The following is an 11078-nucleotide window of genomic DNA, read 5'->3' on the forward strand; positions in this document are numbered from 1 at the left end:
CTTTGCTGTTTATAGCCTTCCAGAAAAATAATCTTATAATTTTTTGCTATATCAATAGAAATGCAGTTCTCTTCTTTGCCTATTTATAGCCTTTCAGGAAAATAATCTTATAATTTTTTTCTATATCAATAGAAATGCACACGTCGGGTGCTGTTCGTTAAAAAAAAAAATCTTAGGGGGGCTGTTAACTCTTGATAAGACGGTGGTTAAAATTGGCCCGATCCAGCAGTGAACTTGCATTATTTCAATACACCTTTTTCAATTAATTAATTATTATCTTTAGGGGGTGTTTGGATACGAGGTGTTAAACTTTAACAGTGTCACATCGGATGTTCGGATGCTAATTAGGAGAACTAAACATGAGGTAATTATAAAACTAATTGCAGAACCCTGTGCTAATTCGCGAGACGAATCTATTAAGCCTAATTAATCCATCATTAGCAATTGGTTACTGTAGCACCATATTGTCAAATCATGGACTAATTAGGCTTAATAGATTCGTCTCGTGAATTACACTCCATCTGTGCAATTAGTTTTGTAATTAACCTATGTTTAATACTCCTAATTAGCATCCAAACATCCGATGTGACAGGTGTTAAACTTTAACACTTGATTGCCAAACACGCCCTTAATTTGAGACGGCAGTTAAAATCAGGTAGAAGAATCAAACCACAAACTTAAAGGTTGAATTATCAGCACTTTGCTTCTCCACTGCGCGAGTTTGCCTGCTGTTCGTTCTTCCCGGCGACAAGTGCAACGATGTAAAAGCACCGGAAGACCTATTGGACTCCGAGATGCTCACGCATGGCTCGATTCTCAACTGAATTCGGCAAACCATCAAGAAGAATAGAAGAAGAGGATGGCCGACGAGAAACAACAGAGGCTGTTCTTCGACTTCATCATCAGTGACACCTCTGTTGCCGACATTCTGCAAAGAAGAGGCATCTTGGTTTTTCAATCAAGAACTATATCAAAGACATCGCAACAAAGAGGAAAGGAGCATCGGCAAATCAGCACCAAACATGGTAAACATTCATGCGATTCTTACCCTTTTGGTGTGTTACCATGGCACTGCCTGCCGTTTTCCTTTTTCTGCACCAAGCCCTCTGTCCGTGTGCTTGCACGGGAACGAGCGGATGCACGCGGCACGCAGAGGCCTGGCTCTTGCAGCGACGCCCGAACTGAGCCTGACGGCGGTAGGTCCCACCCTGCCGCTCACCGACGACTGTGGCTTGCAGCCACGCTCGCGACGAGCGGCGGCCAAGCCCAGCAACGCCGGCTCAGCCCGAAGCGAAAGATCGCGGCGTGCCGCGGCATGGCTGCGCCAGGCTCGTGGCGGCAGCCTCGCCCGTGGCACGCGGCAGCGCCCGCCTGCTCGCGCCCCTGCGGCTGCGGTGGCGGCGGCGCATGCCCTCCCGCGGAGGTTCCGAGGCGGCCCCGGCGCTCCCACGCGGCGCGGACGGCGGCACCGGAGCCCAACCATGACAGTGGCTACGGCCGTGAGGCAATCGATGCGCGAGGATGAGGCAGCGGCCGAGCGGCGGACGGCGGCGATCTGCTCGCCATGCCGAGGGTGCGGCGGCCGGTTAGGGTCTCATCCCTAACCGCTCCTCCTTTTTCTGCGGAGTCGGCAGGCCCATTTTGGGCCAAGTCGACAGCCCCAGCCCAGGTCGCGGCCCGTTCCTAGCGCATGGGCCAAGTGGGTCCAAAGTGGCTACGGGTCGAAATTAATTTTTCGGCCCTATAGCAATTGCCTTATTTTTCCTAAATTTATTTCAGCAGCAATTTACATTAATCCCCATACAATTACAAGTCATTTTGCTCTAAAATTTTGATAGAGATTTCTGAGTCTGTTTAATTCTGTTTTAGTATCAATCTTTAACAGTAATTGTACAGTAGAGTGTTTTTACTCCTATGCATTGATTATTAGACCAGAAATCTATATCAACTTTGTTAATTTGCCAATTTAATTAAATTGCATTTTAACATATGGAATCCTCTTTAATTAATTTCTTAATTAATGATGGATCCAATGCAAATTAATCAATGCATATCTTGATATTATTTGGGATTGAACACAAGGTGATGGAGTCTTAGACATCGGCTGCAATATATTCACTTTGAATATATTAGCCCAGAGACCATGTCTACTGCAGCGATATATTCGCCCATTACTGAGAGGCCTACATCATGATTTGATGATTACCTACAAAGTGTTCTTCTAAGTAAGTGTTTGGAAATGTAGACTGGTCTACACCTATCTGGTGATTACCATCATTCACATTATTCATTGTTGGTTATACACAGGGTAGTAGAGCCTTAGGGAATGGCTGCAACTTATTCTTTGCGAATTTGTTAGCCCTGAGACCATGCCTATAGCAGCAATTTATTTTTCCTACTAGTGCATGGAGATTATCTACAAGTGTATACCAACATTGACGATGACACTATTGTCGAGGTTCATACTTGTGTGCTTACCTCCAATTTTCCAAATGACAAGATATGGATTTCAGATTATTTTTGCATTATGATTACAACATTACTATACTGATTCTTAATTTACCAATGTGTAAATAAATGAGACCTATGGTTATACATCTCATGAACTATTGGTAGCAATGAGTGAGCCCTAGGTGGGGATCCTCCGCTCCTTGTCAGATGAAATATGGTGTTCTCTTTTTATTGCGATTCATTTCCATAAGGAGTTCAAGCATGAATACCTATTGGAAGTGAAATTACGTGCTTTGTGACTTGATCTTAAAAGAGCATTATGAAGAACAAAAGGAACTCACATAGTTAAAATTATGAGTTGAATCATGTATGTCTCCGGTATCTTAAAACTGTTGTAGACTACAAATCTTGTTGTTCATAATATTTGCTCCAAGTTGAAGTTTCACAAAATTACCATTGGCCTAGGTTGAAAAGCTTAATGAACTTCTTTTAAAGCATCATCATTAGTACCACAATGGTACGGAGCTTATATTTGAGTAATGTTGAGAATAACAAGAGTTTTGAAGGTTATGCTTCTAGTCATCCAATGAACTCATTTGGTAAGTGGGAACGCAATAGGAGGCGAATATCCATTGCACAAAAAAAATATAGAGAATTGTACCATAATTCCCTAAAAAGATGCAAACTCGCATAAATAACATAAAATAGTGCATCATTTTGGTGATTACCTCCTATCATATCACAAAGACTAAATTTTGGCAATGATCTTGCATCATTTTTTCCCACAATTGTATCACCGACTTCATCTCCTGTGAATGGTAATTATTGGTATATTTAATGATCACAAATAGTAGGATTACAGAGGAATCCTAGTAGGAGTTTGTATTTTTCCTTCCTTGCAGGTACTGGGGATCTATCCTCGACAAGCCCCCGAGAGCTTCATAGTCGAATGCAGTAGCCTTCGAGTACTTTTCAGATCCTCGTCGAGTAGTTTTGTGCTCTTCAAGTACTTTGTCTTGCTGAATCTTCAAAGTTCCTCAAAGCTGCCATGAGGCTATATGGTGTGCTGCCCTTGATCGTCTAGATTTTGTAATCTTCATCTCTGGAATGTGATATGGAGGGCGGCAGAAGTCGCACCCCATACGGGGTAACCCCCGAGCCTTAGGTTGAATCGAAGAATCAGGCTAAGGGTCAATAAAATCTTAAATCTTTTTCTTTCATCTTGAAAAAACTCAACTATTAGGTGTAGCTTATCAGCCCTCGAGCCTTGGAATGATTAAATAATCAATCCGAGGGTCTTTAGTCTTCACACCAGTCATCTTTTGAGTAGTTTTGCGGCGTGCAGCCCCTGAGCTTATGCAACAGGTGAGCTGTAGAAGCCACATTGAGTAGTTATTTAGCACTTAGCCCCTGAGCTTGGAAGCTAACTTAGCCATTGGAGATATTTTGAGTAATTGGTGCTTAACCCCCGAGCCTGAGAGTTAGCGGAGCCATTGGAGGTACACTGAGCATCCTGGAGAGTCGTCGCTGAAGCTTACCTACAAAAAGAGATGCATACATTATGTAGCATATTTGTAGAATTTGGAACTACTGAAATTTATTCAGTGATGAATATAATGTAAATATTGTGTGTCATGCTCTTGTTTTGGCCATATTTTTCCCTGAGTAGTTAGCCTGTTATGTTTAGGCTCCCAGTCCCTGTTTAGCCATTGCCACTACGTGTGATATCTTTGTCTCATGTACACATACTAGCACTGCTGCTATGGAGATTTTTGTCTCGAGTCCTAGCGTTTAGGCATGACAGAAGATCCAAGTCTTTCACGAATTAAGGCATGTTCTGCTCGAGGATATTAGCGACCATTAAGAGAAGAACAAAAATAAGTAGTCGACATTGAGACAAAAAGAGAGCGCAATTGTGCATAAAGTAGTCATTGAGACTTTTCTGCCTTTTGGCGAGGAGAGCGCGTGTTGCCGCGCATAAGATTTGTACCTCCTTAGGGTTTAGCCGCTGTGAGCCTCCAGCACTCAGTGCACCAAACCCATGGACGTAGCCTCCGAAATTCGATGTACCAAGCCTGTTGGCGGAGCTTCCAGAACTCAGTGCACAAAATCCGTGCCTATAACCTCCGTAATTCGGTGTACCAAGCCCATGGCTATCGGTTAACATGCACCAAGAATAGTTGGCGAAGTGTAGCTCTGAAGGGTAATTCCCGTCGAGCGGCATACACAAATAAGTAGTCGAGCGGAAAAATTATATGAAGTATTTAAAAAAGTGACTTAGCTTGATTCATGGACGATTGTTGACAAAGCCGTGACGGTCGTTGATGAAGCTGCGACGATTGTTGATGAAGCCGACTAGTTGGAGTCGATTCCGACTAGTTGTCGATGGCGTGATGCCTGTCCTGACTAGTTTTTAGTTGAGACGAGTAGTTGAAGTAGTTGCTGGTACGTGTACTAAAACTCCAAAAAGTAGCCTTGCACGGAGAGTACTCAAGCTGATAGTTTCCTTGATTCGTGCACGAGCAGTAGATGGAATATTGATTGGCCTTCATCGCTTCAGTATAGGATTCGGCAACTGGAGGCAATTAGCTTAAGATGCATCATCGGTGACTTTGACTCGAAGACGGAAAAATAATTCCGGCGGTATTTTTCCTGTTCGCGGGCATGGAGCAGTAGCGGATCATCAACCTTGAGTGATGCATGAAGCCATGGAGGATGATCAGCTGTAGCAGTGCGACCAGTGCTGCAGCTTTTTGCATGCAGACCAGCTGATAACCGATTGATCTCCTGCAGGCTTCTCGTATCTGCTTCGAATTGGAACTCAGTGACTTTCTTCTCGTCAAGTAGATTGATTTTGAAGATGAGGTCCTTCAAGCTCGCTTGATGATCTCGACGATCACCCCTACCTAGTGCGCCAGATGTTGGTATTTTATACCTGGCAACCTACCGAGGGGTATCCTGAGGTAGTAGATTGGTTGGTGGGGGATTGCCGGACCTAGAACTCGAAGGTAAAAGCGAGGACACAAGACACGGATTTATATAGGTTCGGGAGGATGAATAGGTCGTGCATGCATCATGATAAAGAACTTATAAAAAGGAAATAAACAACAACCTTTGCATGAACAACGTGTTAACTAATGAAGTTCTCACAAATTCCTTGTCAATCACTTAAGGGTTATCTAGCTGCCATAAACTTCAGCTGTTCACTGTCAAAATTATTCGGGCTAGTAAATGATCTTTGTTCTAGAAACATTATATAAGATAGTGGTTCAGAATTTCCTAAGTGAGGTGCTGTAAAAATAAAATTTGGCCAAGTGGAACTCGAGTTGTGATCAAAATAGTAACCTACGGCTTGCTGAAAATTCTAGATGCGCAACTTACAAAGATTGAATTTTTCAACCCCCTTCGGATCAGTCCTGTCCAATGTCATAAAAACAAAATTGTAGACCACATAGCAGAGAACCTTCTGGTAAAGTTTCATTACTTTTGGATGATTAGCTTAAGAGCTATGGATAGATTTGTGATGCACGGTTACAGAAAATTTCAGACTAGACCACAATTGGGAAATCTGAGTTTAGGACCATCTTAGAGGCTGTTTGAGCAAAATTTTTGAATAAAAAAGTTGTAGCCAAATATCTGATGAACATTCTGGTAAAATTTGAAAATTTTTGGATGGGAACTCCTCGAGTTATGAGCCAAATATCATAGCTCGGCCTGCTGAAAAACAGCCAGGACAGAGATGCAAGGAGAGAACTTTTTGGTCTAGAAACCACCTGAATTGGTCCCTGAGTTGAATACCAAAGTTGTAGTACACTAAATTCCTACCAACTGACCAAAGATGAGAATTTATGGACGCTTGAGTCAGGAGATATGAATTTTCTCCTAAGTGACAGTTTTTGCCCACATTGTTTAACTGCATTTTGAACTTTAACAATCCACACATATTTTACCTTGTTCATCTTCTTGTGAGCAAGCTGAAAAATTATGTGACTAATGGAAAAGTTCACCCTTGCAGATGGTGTAGGGAACGTGTCAGAACCCTGGTGGTTTTGCACCTAGCGGCAGCAGGCAACAAACACCACCACTACCACCCCCGCCTTCTATGGAGGCGATACTAGCTGCCCAAACGGAATCGCTGCGGCATCTTGTTCAGCATCAGCAGCAGCTTCAGGGTGGGCGAAACATCCACCAGCCTCGGGTTGCGAGTTACGAGGATTTCTTGGGCACCTAGCCCCCGTTGTTCCACAAAACGGAGGAGCCTTTGGATGCAGACGCTTGGGTTCGCATTATCGAATCCAAATTCACTACTCACGGCACCTTGTCCTGATGAGAACAAACTGAAAATTGCTGCACAACAACTTTGAGGCTCAGTATGTCTATGGTGAGACCATTATCATGCGATGCTCCCAGCTGATCATGTGGTTTTTTGGGACGAATTCAAAGCTGCCTTCAGGGGTCATCATATTCCAGAGGGCTTGATGGAGAGAAAATTGAATGAGTTTCCGGCACTAACTCAGGGCACGCGTAATGTGCTCCAATATGCTCAGACCTTCAATGACTTGTGTTAGTACGCGGGTTATCATGCTGACACAGATGAGAAGAAGGGGGACTATTTCCATAGAGGTCTCAACACCAAGCTCAGGGAACGGCTGAATCCCATCAAGGTGAATAGTTATAATGAGTTGGTGAGCTTGGCGATCTTGCAGGAGGACTGCATCATGGCTCATCGTGCAGAGAAGAAGAGGAAGGCTCCAATGCCATCAGCTAGTGCCCCGACTCCAAAGTTCCGGCTGGTTCCAAATGCTCCACCCTGAGTTCCTCATAGAACCCCTCAGCCTGGACATTGGGTCATTAGGCTACCTCAGCAGTAGGGAGCTCCACGTCTCCCTAACTTCTAGCAGCAAGGCCCAAGGCCCAATGCTCAGTAGCCAGCTCGCACTGGCAATGGGAATTGCTATTTCGTCTGTGGGAGTCCCAATCATTTTGCTAAAGAATGTCCATAGAACAGGCCCCAGAACCAGGGACAGGGCTCAAATCAGAACAAGGGCAAGAGCTAGAAAGTCCAGATCAAGCAAGGGAGGCTTAACTTCACCACTCTCATTGATCTTCCCAAGGATGCACTAGTAATGACGGGCATTTTCTCTATCCATAACCGACCTGCGGTGATATTATTTGATTCTGGTGCATCGTATAGCTTTATTGGGATAAAATTCAGTGCTAAATGTGGATTAGGTTTCTGTCACACCAAAGGGTCTTACATGATTTCAACACCTGGTGGTAAAATTGCTTCCGATCAAATAACACGTTGTGTGCCACTCAAGTTGGGTAGAAAAGTTTTCTAAACCAACCTTATTATTTTGGGAATAAACTGGATGACTCAGCATAAAGTCATGCTAGACATTGCAGCACGAGCCATCCAAATAAATTCACCTACACATGGACCTTCAAGACTTCACCTGCTAGCCCGAGAGTGCATAAATTCCTATGCCTATCCAGCAATAGAGTCCCGACTGGAAGATATTCCCGTGGTATGAGATTATGCCAATGTTTTTCTGGCTAACTTGCTAGGAATGCCACCGGATAGGGTCATTGAATTTGCCATTGAGCTGCAACCAAGCACGACACCAATATCAAAGAGACCTTATCGAATGCTGCATGTGGAACTAGCAGAGATGAAAACCCAGCTTCAAGAGCTATTAGATAAGGGTTTCATTCACCCAAGCACGTCGTCTTGGGGCTGCCCAACTCTTTTTGTGAAGAAGAAGGACGATAGTCCGTGAATGTGTGTAGACTACCAACCTCTCAATGCGGTGACTATCAAGAATAAGTATCGACTACCCGATATTGATGTCCTTTTTGATCAACTCGCCGGAGCCAGAGTATTCTCCAAGATTGATCTCTGCTCTGGCTATCATCAAATTAAAATCTAGCCATGTGACATCCCTAAGACCGCTTTCTCCACGCGGTATGGACTATACGAGTTCCTAGTCATGTCCTTTAGGCTCACAAATGCTCCAGCCTATTTCATGTATCTCATGAACTCGGTATTTATGCCCGAGCTTGACAAGTTCATTATGGTTTTCATCGCTGACATCCTCGTATACTCTGAGAACGAAGAAGAGCATGTTGAACACCTCCGCATTGTTCTTCAACATCTTAGAGATCACCAGTTATATGCCAAGTTCTCCAAGTGCGAATTCTAGCTGGATAATATGAAATTCTTGGGGCACACTATATCTAGTGAAGGCATAGCAGTTGTGTTGACGCCAGATTTTGACACGTGTAAAATCGGCATTAGGGGAAGAGGAGATTGGAAGATGCGGCGAGATACAAGGGCGATGATTAGAAATCGGTCAATTGGTGCTACAGTCAAGGATCGGCCAATTGATGCTATAGTCGAGGATCGGCCGATTGATCCTTGGAGTTCCGCTTCGCCCGACCCCTGAGGTTTGGGATCGGACGCGCCCGACCCCCCTAAGGGAGAATCTCCGCCTCGCCCGACCCCTGAGGCTTGGGATCGGACGCGCCCGACCCCAAGGGAGGATCTCCGCCTCGCCCGACCCCTGAGGCTTGGGATCGGACGCGCCCGACCCCCATAGGAGGATCTCCGCCTCGCCCGACCCCTAGGGTCTGAGGTCGGACGCGCTCGACCCCACAAGGGAGGATCTCCGCCTCGTCCGACCTTAGTCCCCAGAGTCGGGATGAGTTTGAGCCCTCGACGTGTGGGTCCTGATCGGTTACCTCCATGCCAAAGAGGCGATCGGCCGATTAGGAAGTTGGAATAGTTGGGCCGATGTGGGTTTAAAAAAGATTATGAAGATGAAGAAGGGGTCAGCCCATGAAGCGCGTGAAAATAGTACGAATCGTACTTGTAAATATTCGTTTTCTGTTTAAATTTAGGGATAGAGTTCTAGTCGGATAAGAGTTTTTTTTTGTTTAAATTTAGGGATAGAGTTCTAGTCGGATAAGAAGTTGTCTGTACGGGGCTATAAATAGCTACCCTTGTAGATCTGTAAACAACAATCAACTCAATACAACAAGCTACTTTTTCCTCGTACTTACTTTCAAGCAGGCGACTTCGCCAATACTTTTCTTCTTTTCACGAGTTCGTACGGGTTGGCGGGGCTGCATCAACTTGACCTCCGGCCGATCTAGTAAGTTCCGTTTATCGAGTAATTTCTAAGATTTAACTTCGGGCGCATCGCTGTCGTTTCGTTTAGATTTATTCACCAGTTATCGATACTTACTAGAATTCTAGGTTTTACCTGTTGTTCTAGTTTTATCACCAGTTATCCAGCTAGGAATTGATACTTTCGGCTTTTCTTGTACTTTGCTGTTTAATCTACCTATTTCCTGCATAGCCGATTAGATCTGTTCCTAGTGTTGCTACTGTAGCGTTGTTTAGATTACTCTAGTAGTTTTCTTTATAAACGTTGCTTGGTAATCGGTTGCATCATAGCCGATTTCCTTATTACCGCAAATCGGCCGATTCGCTGATAAGCTTTCTCAAGATCGGAACCTTAGCCGATCGAAACCCCTGGGAACTAACACGTTTATTTCCTTGCCAATCAACAGGTCAGATTTGCTGGCACGCCGCGCGAACCGCACCAGGGCGATCACCCAAACAGGAGCTAAGCAGATTCTCCGGGGTCGTGTGTCCGACGTTGGGAATTTGATCAGTGATTTCTAGCGCCAACACACTTTTGGCACGCCCGGTGGGACCAATACAACCGCCACCATGTCGAAAGCTGCTGAAGTCTCCGAAGATAACGTCATCGAAGTGACAGAGGCAGATCTCAGGGACGACCAGAAGGAAGAGCTAGAGAGGCAGACAGCATACTATCGGAAGGCATGTCTGCAGTCCTTCAGTCACACCAGGAGCGGGGAGACTATCAAAAAGGCTCCGTTTCCAACTCCCCGCCAGATCACAATCACCGAGGACTCGGACAAGATGTCCGAGATGGTCCAGCAATCCGTCTATCAAGCTTTCATCGACCAGTCCCCGGTGCTTTCTAATACGGTGTACAATGCCATCATCAGCTCCCTAGCCAGCGGTGTATCTCAAGGGTACCAGGGGCCGGCATATGCTCCGCCGATTACGGCTCCGAGCAAGAATATACCTTATTCGGCTTCTCAGCCGATCCAATTTCCAGTTGGGGTTTCTGGCGCTTCCTCATCATCGACCCCTATGGGGTTTAATGGCACGCAACACCTTCATCCACGTCCCATCCAGTTGTCCTCTGCGTAGTTTCCTCCGGTTAATCCAGCGCCTTGGGGGGCACCATCAGTGACGGCCGTTCAGGATCAATCGGCCAACCATGGAAGTCCCCAATTCCGGGCATCTTTCCAGGTGGCCGCTCAACCAACCATGCCGCCGTACCAGCCTGTCGCACCAGAGATGAGCAAAGCAGCAGAGCTCGTACTATATGAGGAAACGAGCGGCTCATTCAAACAGCCGACCCTGAACACGCAACCGGCTATGACACATCAAATGCCACATGCTTTCACTCAGCATCAAGCCATCCCGCCGCCAATATACCAGCACATACCAGTTCCTCAGCCGACGGTTTACCAGCAACAGCCGGACTGGTCGGCACGAATAGCAGAAGTGATTCAGGAACAATTCG

At 45.3% G+C, this 11078-nt stretch overlaps 1 long non-coding RNA gene across 1 annotated transcript; it reads right to left on the reverse strand.

The window, feature by feature from the left end:
* Positions 1-667: 667 nt before the first annotated feature.
* On the reverse strand, positions 668-1573 carry LOC111256811. The gene is made up of 2 exons (XR_002677081.1): positions 1049-1573; positions 668-928 (listed from the first exon to the last, which is right to left on the reverse strand). It is a non-coding gene; the product is annotated as an uncharacterized LOC111256811 (long non-coding RNA).
* Positions 1574-11078: the final 9505 nt, after the last annotated feature.

This window comes from Setaria italica, chromosome III (genome assembly GCF_000263155.2).
Source record: "Setaria italica strain Yugu1 chromosome III, Setaria_italica_v2.0, whole genome shotgun sequence".
In the NCBI taxonomy this organism is placed as follows: domain Eukaryota; kingdom Viridiplantae; phylum Streptophyta; class Magnoliopsida; order Poales; family Poaceae; genus Setaria; species Setaria italica.